This window comes from Oncorhynchus gorbuscha, linkage group LG20 (genome assembly GCF_021184085.1).
Source record: "Oncorhynchus gorbuscha isolate QuinsamMale2020 ecotype Even-year linkage group LG20, OgorEven_v1.0, whole genome shotgun sequence".
NCBI classification, from domain to species: domain Eukaryota; kingdom Metazoa; phylum Chordata; class Actinopteri; order Salmoniformes; family Salmonidae; genus Oncorhynchus; species Oncorhynchus gorbuscha.
The window spans coordinates 4,812,794-4,827,844 of NC_060192.1; positions in this window are offsets into that span (position 1 = coordinate 4,812,794).

Here is a 15,051-nt window from a genome sequence, read left to right on the forward strand (position 1 = left end):
GGTGTTGCCAGCCTTGGTTGTTCATTTTTATAGAGGGGGTTGCTAGGGGAAACAATGCTGTGGGTGATAACAATAATACGTCCTTGTTTGTTCTGTATCTTTCGCCCACCTGTTTTCACTGCCTGTCATACTGTTTCTATAGATACCGTCAGTTCAGTTTATATTTAGCTGGAGATATAATTGTGTGTGTGTGTGTGTGTGTGTTAATACTGCAAATCCTTCTATCTCTGTCAGTGTCTGTTGGAGTGGTTGTGGTTGTGTCGGTATCAGGGGCAACGAGCCGTGTGTGTGGAGCAGAGACTTCCGGCTGCAGTGCCAGAGCCAACGCCACGACGACACAGGTAATAACACAGAGATAATGTTAGGATATAGTCATTCATAATTCACTATTCAGACATTATCCTCATGTACACAGAGAGTCCAGCGTCACGGTTTAGTTGTGACAAAAGGGGAGGAAACATTTTGAAATGAAGGGAGTACTATCTGCTTGGCTAAAACATTCATTTTCGTTTTGGATTCAAGAAAACGCTTACTGTCTTTTCTGCCTATTATGAATTAATGTTAATCTCATATATGAAGGGATTTAATGTGTTGTGTCTCCCAAGAAGTAAGTGTCATGGTGGAGTTGCCTAAGAACTGTATAGTAACCATGGTTACGCCCCTGTATTATTTTTTAACACTTGCATTGTCCATGCATCTGTTTTTAAATAAAGTTCATGTCCTCTCCCTCTGTGTGTGTCGTGATATTCAGGATGACCATGTCCACATTGACAAATGTATTGGAGTACATCGTATTTCAAATACTTTTTCTGTGTATTTTAGTATTTTTATTTGAATGGCTATCTGTAACAACCAAATAGGATAGGATTTTTAATACTGTTTTGAAATACCTGGGTTAAATGCATGGGAGTGTATATGAGACTGTGTATTTGAGTATTTCAAATCCTTTGCATGTGTATTTCCAAATACATTAAACTATTCAACTACTTGTCTTTTCAAATGAAATATATCTGAATACTTACTTTGAATGTATGTAAAAGTAATTGATACATTTGAAATAGTATTTGACCCCAGGTCTGGTGTGTGTGTGTGTTGCAGGGGGGTAATATCTTGCTCGGGGGGCGGCAGTGTGAGGATGTTGGAGATGCAGGACCTCCTCTTACCTGCGGAGCCTGCCTCAGCAGGTGAGTCAGTGGAGCTCAGCAGTCAGTGTAGTACAGGAGTCAGTGTCATAAAGGAGTCAGTGTAGTAAAGGAGTCAGTGTAGTAAAGGAGTCAGTGTGGCACAGGAGTCAGTGTAGTAAAGGAGTCAGTGTAGTAAAGGAGTCAGTGTGGCACAGGAGTCAGTGTCATAAAGGAGTCAGTGTAGTAAAGGAGTCAGTGTAGTAAAGGAGTCAGTGTGGTACAGGAGTCAGTGTAGTAAAGGAGTCAGTGTAGCACAGGAGTCAGTGTGGCACAGGAGTCAGTGTAGTACAGGAGTCAGTGTAGTACAGGAGTCAGTGTAGTACAGGAGTCAGTGTCGTAAAGGAGTCAGTGTCGTAAAGGAGTCAGTGTAGCTCAGGAGTCAGTGTAGCTCAGCAGTCAGTGTAGCAAAGGAGTCAGTGTAGCTCAGCAGTCAGTGTAGTAAAGGAGTCAGTGTAGCACAGGAGTCAGTGTAGTACAGGAGTCAGTGTAGTACAGGAGTCAGTGTAGTAAAGGAGTCAGTGTAGCTCAGGAGTCAGTGTATCTCAGCAGTCAGTGTAGTAAAGGAGTCAGTGTGGCACAGTAGTCAGTGTAGTAGAGGAGTCAGTGTAGCACAGGAGTCAGTGTAGCACAGGAGTCAGTGTAGTACAGGAGTCAGTGTAGTAGAGGAGTCAGTGTGGCACAGGAGTCAGTGTGGCACAGGAGTCAGTGTAGTAAAGGAGTCAGTGTAGTAAAGAAGTCAGTGTAGTAGAGGAGTCAGTGTAGTACAGGAGTCAGTGTAGCTCAGGAGTCAGTGTAGCTCAGGAGTCAGTGTAGCTCAGGAGTCAGTGTAGTAGAGGAGTCAGTGTAGTAAAGGAGTCAGTATAGCACAGGAGTCAGTGTAGTACAGGAGTCAGTGTAGTAAAGGAGTCAGTATAGCACAGGAGTCAGTGTAGTACAGGAGTCAGTGTAGCTCAGGAGTCAGTGTAGCTCAGGAGTCAGTGCAGCTCAGGAGTCAGTGTAGCTCAGGAGTCAGTGCAGCTCAGGAGTCAGTGTAGCTCAGGAGTCAGTGTAGCTCAGGAGTCAGTGTAGCTCAGGAGTCCGTGTAGTAGAGGAGTCAGTGTAGCTCAGGAGTAAGTGTAGCACAGGAATCAGTGTAGCTCAGGAGTCAGTGTAGCTCAGGAGTCAGTGTAGTTCAGGAGTCAGTGTAGTTCAGGAGTCAGTGTAGTTCAGGAGTCAGTGTAGTTCAGGAGTCTGTGTAGCTCAGGAGTCAGTGTAGTACATGAGTCAGTGGAGTTCAGGTGAGACCGACCATATTATCTCCCAAGAGAATTCTCTTCCGTCATTGCCACGGCCGTTTACATCCCACCTCAAGCCGATACCTCGATGGCCCTCAAAGAACTTCACTGGACTTTATGCAAACTGGAAACCACATATCCTGAGGCTGCATTTACTGCAGCTGGGATTTTAACAAAGCAAATCTGAGGACTAGGCTGCCAAAGTGCTATCAACATATTGACTGTACTACTCATGCTGCTAAGACTCTCGACCATTGCCATTCAAACTTCCGGAATGCTTACAAGGCCCTCCCCCACACTCCTTTCAGAAAATCTGACCACGACTCCATCTTGCTCTTCCCGTCCTATAGACAGAAACTCAAACAGGAAGTACCCATGCTTTGAACTATTCAACGCTGGTCTGACCAATCGGAATCCACGCTTCAGGATAGATGGCAGCATTCGCGCAAAACTGAAAGCGTGAACCGTCGCATTTAACCATGGCGACTGGTAATATGGCATAATATAAACAGTGTAGTTATTCACTCCGCAAGGCAATCAAACAAATCAAATCAAATGTATTTGTCACATACACATGGTTAGCAGATGTTAATGCAAGTGTAGCGAAAATCTTGTGCTTCTAGTTCCGACCATGCAGTAATATCTAACAAGTAATATAACCTAATATAACCTTGATGATCTTTTTGGCCTTCCTGTGACATCGGGTGGTGTACGTGTCCTGGAGGGCAGGTAGTTTGCCCCCGGTGATGCGTTGTGCAGACCTCACTACCCTCTTGAGAGCCTTACGGTTGTTGGCGGAGCAGCTGCCGTACCAGGCAGTGATACAGACCGACAGGATGCTCTCGATTGTGCATCTATAAAGGTTTGTGAGTGTTTCTACTGATAATGTTTGTTTATGTAGAATACATGACTGTGTGCTCGATTTTATACACCTGTCAGCAATGGGTGTGGCTGAAATAGCCGAATCCACTAACTTCAAGTGTCCACATACTTTTGTATATATAGTGTATTCTTTATGCACTAGCCAACCTTTATGTTTCTTTATGATTGGTTAATAAGAACCCATTACCAAGTTGAAATGTTTGAAGCGTTAAATGACTCGAGGTCTGAACATTGTTGCCTGTCTCTGTGCCCCACAGCTGAACCACACACACAGAGCACCACAACATGGTTTTACATGGGAATATCTCTGTGTGTGTGTGTGTGTGTGTGTGTGTGTGTGTGTGTGTGTGTGTGTGTGTGTGTGTGTGTGTGTGTGTGTGTGTGTGTGTGTGTGTGTGTGTGTGTGTGTGTGTGTGTGTGTGTGTGTGTGTGTGTGTGTGTGTGTGTGTGTGTGTGTGTGTGTGTGTGTGTGTGTGTGTGTGTGTGTGTGTGTGTGTGTGTGTGTGTGTGTGTGTGTGTGTGTGTGTGTGTGTGTGTGTGTGTGTGTGTGGGTGTTGTGTGGGTTTGGTCGGAGCCGTGATGAGAGAGTGTGTGTGTGTGTGTGTGTGTGTGTGTGTGTGTGTGTGTGTGTGTGTGTGTGTGTGTGTGTGTGTGTGTGTGTGTGTGTGTGTGTGTGTGTGTGTGTGTGTGTGTGTGTGTGCGTGCGTGCGTGCGTGCGTGCGTGCGTGTGTGTGTGTGTGTGTGTGTTCTCTCCACTGGTGTGTGTGTAGGCTGTCATGGCCGTTGTCTGCTGTGAGTGACCCTTCAACTCCAACAGCCTCTCTCCTGTCTTGAGAGCACACCTACACACACACACACACACACAATGCTGCAAAGGGCATTTAACATCTTCACAACACTGCCACCTATTGGTGTAGCTTGAACATCTTGCTGTAAAGGGCATTTAACATCTTCACAACACTGCCATCTATTGGTGTAGCTTGAACATCTTGCTGCAAAAGGCATTTAACATCTTCACAACCCTTATTCTGGCAACTTTCTTCACTTAATTTAAAAAATATATTATATTTAAGCAATAAAGCCAGAGGAGGTGTGGCATATGGCCACTCCGCATTGCGTCGTGCCTAAGAACAGCCCTGGGCCGTGGTATATTAGAAATATATCACAAACCCCAGAGGTGCCTTATTGCTATTATAAACTGGTTACCAATGTAATTAGAGCACTAAAAATAAATGTTTTGTCATACCCGTGGTATACCACGGCGGTCAGCCAATCAGCATTCAGGGCTCGACCCACCCAGTTAATAATTACAGATATAAAACTACTGCTGAAAGCTGTAGAATGTGTGTATGTTCCTATCACCACACTATCTATCCTCTCAGAGTAAGACTCACCTCAACGTTCCACACCACCACCAGGCCATCATCTCCTGCAGAAGCAAACCTGGAAAACAACAGAGAGAGAGAGAGGAATAAATGTCTACTTATTACATGACACAAAACTCTTTATCTTATGGTATGCTACAGTATTTACCACTATATACCTATAAATTACAATAAAATGGTAATTCGATTATAATGACCTAACAACAATGTAAATGACCAACTCCAAATGAGTTGTGAACCAGTAGGACGTGTTTCTGTGAGAGAGATTTCCTCTCCACAATGTCCACTACCTCCCCTAGGATCTTAAAAATACCTCCACTCAGGCTTAGCTCCTTCACCTGACCTCTGACCCCCCCCTACCCATCTACAACCAATCTACAAGATGGGAGGATCAGAAAGAGTGATGAGAAAGAAGAAAGAAGAGAAAAGGAACTATCTGTCTAGCGAACAAGAGCTGGAAAAGGATACATTTTGGGATTTGAAAAGCAATCTGGCAAGAATGTTCCGGCCCCTGCCCTCGGGTGCTGGCCTGTCTGGAGAGGACCATGCCTAGAGTAGGGGGTCATTACTGGGAGAGACGAGGCGTGAAGTCCTGCCAGACCCACCAAGCTCCACACACACAGACACACACACACACATATATATATATATATATACAGTAGCAGTCAAAAGTTGACACACCTACTCATTCAAGGGTTTTTCTTTTATTTCTACATTTTTCTACATTGTTGAATAATAGTGTAAACATCAAAACTATGAAATAATACATATGGAATCATGCAGTAAGCAAAAAAAAGTGTTTAACAAATCCAAATATAATGTTATATTTGAGATTCTTCAAAGTAGACACCCTTTGCCTTGATGACAGCTTTGCACACTCTTGGTATTCTCTCAACCAGCTTCATGAGGTAGTCACCGGGAATGCATTTCAATTAACAGGTGTGCCTTGTTAAAAGTACATTTGTGGAATTTATTTCCTTCTTAATGCATTTGATACAATCAGTTGTGTTGTGACAAGGTAAGGGTGTTATACAGAATATAGCCCTATTTGGTAAAAGACCAAGTCCATATTATGTCAAGTACAGCTCAAATAAGCAGAGAGAAACAACAGTCCATCATTACTTGAAGACATGAAGGTCAAAATGGAAAATGTCAAGAACTTTGAATGTTTCTTCAAGTGCAGTCGCAAAAACCATTAAGTGCTATGATGAAAGTGGCTCTCATGAGGACCGCCACAGGAAAGGAAGACCCAGAGTTACCTTTGCTGCACAGCCACAGAAATTGCAGCCCTAATAAATACTTCACAGAGTTCAAGTAACAGAGCACCAACATGTGAAGTGTATAGGACCATATCAAACTTAGGGTCAAATGAAAGTCTATATTTTTAGCAAATGAAAGCATAGATGTTTTTCAACCATTTTCCATCTTGAAAAGGCTGACGTTTCTGGTCACACTGATGGGAAGGGGTTCTTAAAAAACATAGATATCAAAACACAATAATGTTTAATCAAAGGCCAACTAATATCAACACTTATATTTCGTTTTGCTGAAATTATTAGCGTTCCGTAAGTATTGCCTAGTGTCTCGTCATTCTGTTACCAAAAAAACTAAATCTTTAAGATATTTTCTCATTTCTCTCCCTCATAAGGAGGCAGAATTATAAGTAAAGGTAAAGGTAGACCTACCAATTAGTTGCTCGTCATTCGGAGTAGATGAAAACTGAGGGAGATTTCATTTAGTTTCCAAACTGTTCCTCAAGTAAATTTGCTTAAGTCACATTTCCAGTGGCAATTGTTAAATGTAGACTTCTGCATATAAGTTTATGGTTTGTTACACTTTGCAATCAATAGTTTTTGCCCCCCCCACACACACACACACACACACACACAGACAGACACACAATAACAGCACTCGTGCAGCACACACACACACATCGCTCAGATCAGCTAGAAAGCACTTACGTGACCTTTTATGTACCGTAGTGGGACGCAGCGTGCTTTCGCCAAGCAATGCATTACCTGTGACGGCTGTTAACTATGTATTCAGGGGTCAAGTGGTGGGTGGAGGAGCAGGTGGGGTAGCATGTGGATGTGTGAGGGGAGGAGGGGGTTAATAAAAGGCGTAGGCTATAGTGTAACCACACACATACAGTAAATAAACTACACATTCAGACACACAGTCCAGCAGTGGTGATGATTAAGCTCTTGGTCACGCTCTGTAAGTTTGCTTTTGGAGAGGATCTGCTGTCAATCACGCTGAGAGACAGAGAGGAGGAGAAATGCTTACCTGAAGTTATCAATCTGCAACAGAAATCAAACCATGTCAAAATGTCCCCTTCGCCACCTGCAAGTTCAGTGAACCAGTGTTTTTTTCTTCTTCCCACACAAAGGAGAAGAGGAGAGAAAGACAGGTTGAAAAGCAACTCTGTGAACATGACAAACAAGATTCTCTGGTCTGATGAAACTAAGATTGAACTCTTTGGCCTGAATGTCCACGCGTCACGTCTGGAGGAAACCTGGCACCATCCCTACGGTGAAGCACGTGGCGGCAGCATCAGGACAGAGAGATCCTTGATGAAAAAACCCGCTCCAGAGCGCTCAGGACCTCAGACTGGGTCGAAGGTTCACCTTCCAACAGGACAACGACCTTAAGCACACAGCCAAGACAAACGCAGGAGTGGCTTCGGGACAAGTCTCTGAATGTCTTCGAGTGGCCCATCCAGAGCCCGGACTTCAACCCAATCGAACATCTCTGGAGAGACCTGAAAATAGCTGTGCAGCAACGCTCCCCATCCAACCTGACAGAGCTTGAGAGGATCTGCAGAGAAGAATGGGAGAGACTCCCCAAATACAGGTGCCAAGCTTGTAGCATCATACACAAGAAGACCCGAGGCTGTAATCGCTGCCAAAGGTGTTAATTCTATTTTTGTATCACTTTTACCCCTTTTAATCCCACTTTCATGGTATCTAATTGGTAGTTACAGTCTTGTCTCATCTCTGCAACTCCCGTACGGACTCGGGAGAGGCGAAGGTCGAGAGCCGCGCGTCCTCCAAAACACGACCCAACCAAGCCGCACTGCTTCTTGACACAATGACCGCTTAACCAGCCATACCAATGTGTCGGAGGAAACCCCATATACCCCATGGGTCTCCAGGTCGCGGCCGGCTGCGACTGAGCCTGGACCCCAAACAGGATCTCTAGTGACACGGCTAGCACTGTCTTAGACCACTGCGCCACTCGGGGACCCCGTCGGGAGAATTCTACACAGGGGACACTCAAAGTCAATCTTAAATGAATCATATTGTATTATTAGCGAGCTGGAAAAGTCCCACCCAACAGAATGCACCAAGTACACATGTAGAGTGACATTACTAGTGACGTTTATTTGGATACATCCATAACAATGAGCTAATGATGCAGAAAATGTGCTCTCTCGTCGGGACACTGCTGTTCAGAGGTGCTAGCCTACAACACCTACTCATTCAAGGGTTTTTCTTTATTTTTTACTATTTTCTGCTTTGTAGAATAACAGTGAAGACATAGACAAAACTATGAAATAACACATATGGAATCATGTAGTAACCAAAAAAGTTTAAATAAAGAAAAAATATATTTTACATTTGAGATTCTTCAAATGGCCACCCTCTGAATCACGTAGGTCACTTATTTTGGATTCAAAACGACACGTTTTGCCGAAAGGTGACTGGTTTGCGTCCCTGGATGACCACTTTACCATCTTTCCCGTGACACAAGGACATGCGATTGCTGTTGTGGCTGACACACAGCTGACCCATGCATGTAAACAATTGTGACAAGCTATAGCGAGCGAACTCAGGTTAACAACCAGTGAATGGGATTCCATCTTCATTTTACTTACCAGTCATTTTGCGTGTGACTTTCCCAGATAACGGTCGTCTTTGATGCTTTTAAAATAGCTGTCGGTGGATATCTCGCTGTTATTTAGCAGGAACATCTGCCACTTGATATCCAGCTTGCAAGCTAAGAACCGTGAGGTTTGACATCAAATTGTCAACCTGAGTTTTCACAACATAACATAACATTCATGTGACAGCAACTAACAGGATGTACAAATTATAGCCTTAAAGGCCAGCAGATGGCGATAACGATCTGGTATTGATGGTTTCATCTTACCATCCAAACGCATTATGTGCCGCCAGCAATTCACTTGTATACCCCGTGGACTAGTTCGTACCTAAAACATCCTCCAATCAGGCTGCAACTGGATTTAATAGTGAGAAGGCGGGGAGTGTATCGCCGGCTGCATTTGGCTGGTAAAATGGAAAGGACTCGATATCGTCATCTGCCTTTGGGCAAGACAAATTCATGCAAACACAAAAAACAGGAAACAGAACGTCCTCTTGACAAATTGATATTTACTGTTTTGGTTGTACTTTCTTTTTTCTTTTCTTTTTATCGATATACAATAACAGAGGAGAGATTTGAAAATAATTGAATAGCATGTTGTTACATGAATATGCACCACATCGCTACTTTGTTTGTTACCTTGTAATTACACAATCATCAGTGACAACCAGATGGCAGTGTACAACAACTCCAGCCCTCTTTGGAAATCCATAGTGAAAGCCACTGTTTGCTTTGCTATTTATCCATGAAGTGTTTCGACAAATATATTTGGCTTGAAATACAAAACACAGAATGTGCTTTTATTCATCTCAGTCAAATTGCCGTGCATCTCTCTGGACATTACATTTGAAACAACATTATCAAAGACTGCGCTATTAGATTCTTATTCATTTCTTTCTCTCTAAATGGAGAGTGATTGTGTTTATGCGCCTCAGTAGTATTTGTAGATTAACATAACATGAAAACCACTGACCCAAATCTCCCCTAGGTCCTCATTGACCTGCCCCTCTACCCTCCATCTCACTCTTTATATGCTCTCTACCTCCCCTCTCTCCCTACTTCCTCATCTCTCTACCACTGTGGCTACTAGCTCGGCTATGCTCTAGCAGTGTCTGTGTTCCCACTCTCCCCTGTCTATCTCCCCCTCTACCTCTCTGGCTGGTGGCTGTGTGCTCTAACCGTGTCTGTGTTCCTGCTCTCCCCTGTCTATCTCCCCCTCTACCTCTCTGGCTGGTGGCTGTGTGCTCTCACAGTGTCAGTGTTCCCACTCTCCCCTGTCTATCTCCCCCTCTACCTCTCTGGCTGGTGGCTGTGTGCTCTAACAGTGTCAGTGTTCCCGCTCTCCCCTGTCTATCTCCCCCTCTACCTCTCTGGCTGGTGGCTGTGTGCTCTCACAGTGTCAGTGTTCCTGCTCTCCCCTGTCTATCTCCCCCTCTACCTCTCTGGCTGGTGGCTGTGTGCTCTCACAGTGTCTGTGTTCCTGCTCTCCCCTGTCTATCTCCCCCTCTACCTCTCTGGCTGGTGGCTGTGTGCTCTCACAGTGTCAGTGTTCCTGCTCTCCCCTGTCTATCTCCCCCTCTACCTCTCTGGCTGGTGGCTGTGTGCTCTCACAGTGTCTGTGTTCCCGCTCTGTTCTCCAGATTGAGACGCGGCGGCAGAGGGTCTGTGACCTTCATGGTGGCTCAGATCGGCGGCTGGCACTGATTTCTGATTTAGTGTCGATCCGCCGCGCTTGTCAGGGGCTGCGAGGTGCTTTCCATGCGGTAATAGAAAAGCTCGAGGGCAGCTGGAGAAGGGAGGAGGGAGACAGAGATAGAAGGCTTGGTGGTAATGGTGGAGGGAGAGGGTTGAAGGGGTGGAAGAGGGGTGAGCGAGGCTTGAATGTGTAACTATCTGTCGAATATCTGAGTTGAGTGGATCAGACGTACAGAGGTTTTGAAGAGGGGTGAGAAGGGAGAGAGAAAGGAAGAAGGGGAAGTGAAAGAGGGGGAGAGAGGAGGAAGACGGATCACGTAGAAGGGGAGAGGAGGAGGTCAGGACAGCTGAGAGGAAAATAAAGGAAGAGGAGTAGAATCAAGGGAAAAGGACCCAGTAACCACACACAATATGTCAACATGATCAATAGAAGGAATCAGCAGCAGCAGGAACTGGACCACCTAACACGACCACTAATGAGAGAGAGAGAGAGAGAGAGAGAGAGAGAGAGAGAGAGAGAGAGAGAGAGAGAGAGAGAGAGAGAGAGAGAGAGAGAGAGAGAGAGAGAGAGAGAGAGAGAGAGAGAGAGAACCAGATCAAAGTGTGCCTCCTCCCCTTCCCTCCTGCTTCCCATCCTATCCCGTCTCGTCCTCCTTGAAAGGAAAACAGATGGTTATGGTGATGGAAAAGGAATTAAGGTGTGATTTAACAGAGCCGGCTACAGCATTCGATAAGAGCACTCCCACACTTACCCTGTGCTGTCTGTGCTGTGACTGTAGAAGCCTCATAGTGGAGAGAGGCTCATTCCTGACCAACATTCCTCACTGTCCCTCCTCATTACCTCCTCACTGTGTCCTGCTGCACTCGCAACCCTGCCTCCTCCATGCCCATACACACTACATCCACACCACCGACACCATACACACTATTCTGGCGCACACTACACCAATTTGTAAGTCGCTCTGGATAAGAGCGTCTGCTAAATGACTTAAATGTAAATGTAAATGTACATTCACACTCCAGATGTAGCATCTTCATTTACGCTCGTTTGCTACAGCACAGTGTTGTAGTACTTGAGACCGGTTTCGGTCCCGTGTCTGGTCTCTTGAGCCCATATTGAGTGTCTCAGTCATGTCTGGTGTCGGATACATTTGTTCTAGGTCTTCACCCCGAGACCAGCTGAGTAAAAAACTCCTAATTATCAGCTTCTATTCTGTCAGTCCATAAAACCGCTTCGCCAGGCCACATAAATACGCTCTTTTCTTAACAGCCTTTATATCTATCTGGTATAATAGGCCTGTTTGCGTAGTGGCGATCCTATAGTCCCTCAGTGTGTGACAGGTTGGTGATTCTGAAGGGATCCGTAATACCAGCCCACTCATGTAGCGGAGGACACTTTCAGTGAAACACAAAGGGCCAGTGGAGTTGTGGAGGGTTTATGCAGGTATATGCAGGTATATGCAGGTATATGCAGGTATATGCAGGTATAAGCAAGTATAAGCAGGTATATGCAGGTATATGCAGGTATATGCAGGCATATGCAGGTATAGGCAGGTATAAGCAGGTATAAGCAGGTATATGCAGGTATATGCAGGTATAAGCAGGTATATGCAGGTATATGCAGGTATATGCAGGTATAAGCAGGTATAAGCAGGTATATGCAGGTATATGCAGGTATAAGCAGGTATAAGCAGGTATATGCAGGTCTAAGCAGGTATATGCAGGTATAAGCAGGTATAAGCAGGTATAAGCAGGTATAAGCAGGTATAAGCAGGTATAAGCAGGTATATGCAGGTATAAGCAGGTATAAGCAGGTATAAGCAGGTATAAGCAGGTATAAGCAGGTATATGCAGGTATAGGCAGGTATAAGCAGGTATAAGCAGGTATAAGCAGGTATATGCAGGTATATGCAGGTATATGCAAGTATATGCAGGTATATGCAGGTATATGCAGGTATATGCAGGTATATGCAGGTATATGCAGGTATATGCAAGTATGATCCTGGCGTGATCCTGGACAACACCCTGTGCAGGTATATGCAGGTACATGCAGGTATAAGCAGGGCAGGTATGTGGCCCGTATCCTGTAGGTTCATGCTCTACAACATCCGCATAAGCAGGTATACCCTGCCTCACACAGGAAGCAGGCGCAGGTCCTAATCCAGGCACTTGTCATCTATGTCTGGTATATTACTGCAAGTATATCGCTGTTGGCTGGGCTCCCTGCCTGTGCCATTAAACAGGTATCAACTCATCCAGAACGCCGCAGCCAAGTATATCTGGTGTTCAACCTTCCCAAGTTCATGTATAAGCACGTATACCCAGCTCCTCCGTTCTCTCCACTGGCTTCCAGTTGAAGCAGGTATAAGCAGGTATCCGGTACAAGACCATGGTGCTTGCAGGTATATACGGAGCTGTGAGGGGAATATGCAGGTATATCAGTACCTCCAGGCTCTGATCAGGCCCTACACCCAAACAAGGGCACTGCAGGTCATCCACCTCTGGCCTGCTCGCCTCCCTACCACTGAGGAATACAGCTGCCCGTATCAGCCCAGTCAAAACTGTTCGCTGCCCTGGCCCCCAATGGTGGAACAAACTATATCACGTACGCCAGGACAGCGGAGTCAATCACCACCTATCCGGAGACACCTGAAACCCCACCTATTTAAGGAATACCTAGGATAGGTTATGTAATATGCTCACCCCACCCCCTAAGTTTTAGATGCACTATTGTTAAGTGACTGTCCCACTGGATGTCATAAGGTGATTGCAGGTATTTGCAAGTATATGCAGGTATCTGGATAAGAGCGTCTGCTAAATGACTTAAATGTAAAATGTAATATGCAGGTATATGCAAGTATATGCAGGTATATGCAGGTATATGCAGGTATATGCAGGTATATGCATGTATAAGCAGGTATAAGCAGGTATATGCAGGTATATAAAAGTATATGCAGGTAGATGCAGGTATATGCAGGTATATGCAGGTATAAGCAGGTATATGCAGGTATAAGCAGGTATATGCAGGTATATGCAGGTATATGCAGGTATAAGCAGGTATAAGCAGGTATATGCAGGTATAAGCAGGTATATGCAGGTATATGCAGGTATATACAGGTATATGCAGGTATAAGCAGGTATATGCAGGTATATGCAGGTATATGCAGGTATATGCAGGTATATGCAGGTATATGCAGGTATATGCAAGTATATGCAGGTATATGCAGGTATATGCAGTATATGCAGGTATATGCAAGGTATATGCAGGTATATGCAAGTATATGCAGGTATATGCAGGTATATGCAGGTATATGCAGGTATATGCAGGTATATGCAGGTATATGCATGTATATGCAGGTATAAGCAGGTATATGCAGGTATATGCAAGTATATGCAGGTATATGCAGGTATATGCAGGTATATGCAGGTATAAGCAGGTATAAGCAGGTATATGCAGGTATATGCAGGTATATGCAAGTATATGCAGGTATATGCAGGTATATGCAGGTATAAGCAGGTATATGCAGTTATATGCAGGTATATGCAAGTATATGCAGGTATATGCAGGTATATGCAGGTATATGCAGGTATATGCAGGCATAAGCAGGTATATGCAGGTATATGCAGGTATATGCAAGTATATGCAGGTATATGCAGGTATATGCAGGTATATGCAGGTCTGATACGTCTCGTATATAAAGTACCAGTCAAAAGTTGGACACGCCTACTCATTCAAGGGTTTTTCTTTATTTTGACTATTTTCTACATTATAAAATAATAGTGAAGACATTAAAACTATAAAATAACACATATGGAATCATGTAGTAACTAAAAAATAGTTCAATATTTTAGATTCTTCAAAGTAGCCACCCTTTGCCTTGATTGACAGCTTTGCAAACTCTTGGCATTCTCTCAACCAGCTTCACCTGGAATGCTTTTCCAACAGTCTTGAAGGAGTTCCTACATATGCTGAGCACTTATTGGCTGCTTTTCCTTCACTCTGAGATCCAACTCATCCCAAACCATCTCAATTGGGTTGAGTTCGGGGGATTGTGGAGGCCAGGTCATCGGATGCAGAACTCCATCCCTCTCCTTCTTGGTCAAATAGCCCTTACACAGCCTGGAGGTGTGTTGGGTCATTGTCCTGTTGAAAAACAAATGATAGTCCCACTAAGCGCAAACCAGATGGGATGTCGTATCCCTGCAGAATGCTGTGGTAGCCATGCTGGTTAAGTGTGCCTTGAATTCTAAATAAATCACTGACAGTGTCACCATCAAAGCACCCCCACACCATCACACCTCCTCCTCCATGCTTACCGGTGGGAACCACACACACAGAGATCGTTTGTCCGCCTACTCTGCATCTCACAAAGACATGGCAGTTGGAACCAAAAATCTCAAATTTGGACTCATCAGACCAAAGGACCGATTTCCAACGGTCTAATGTCCATTGCTCGTGTTTCTTGGCCCAAGCAATTCTCTTCTTCTCATTGGTGTCCTTTAGTAGTGTTTTCTTTGCAGCAATTTGACCATGAAAGACTGATTCACACAGTCTCCTCTGAACAGTTGATGTTGAGATATGTCTGTTACTTGAACTATGGGAAGCATTTATTTGGGCTGCAATTTCTGAGGCTGGTAACTCTAAAGAACATAACCTCTGCAGCAAAGGTAACTCTGGGTCTACCTTTCCTGTGGCGGTCCTCATGAGAGCCAGTTCCATCATAGCCCTTGGTGGTTTTTGCAACT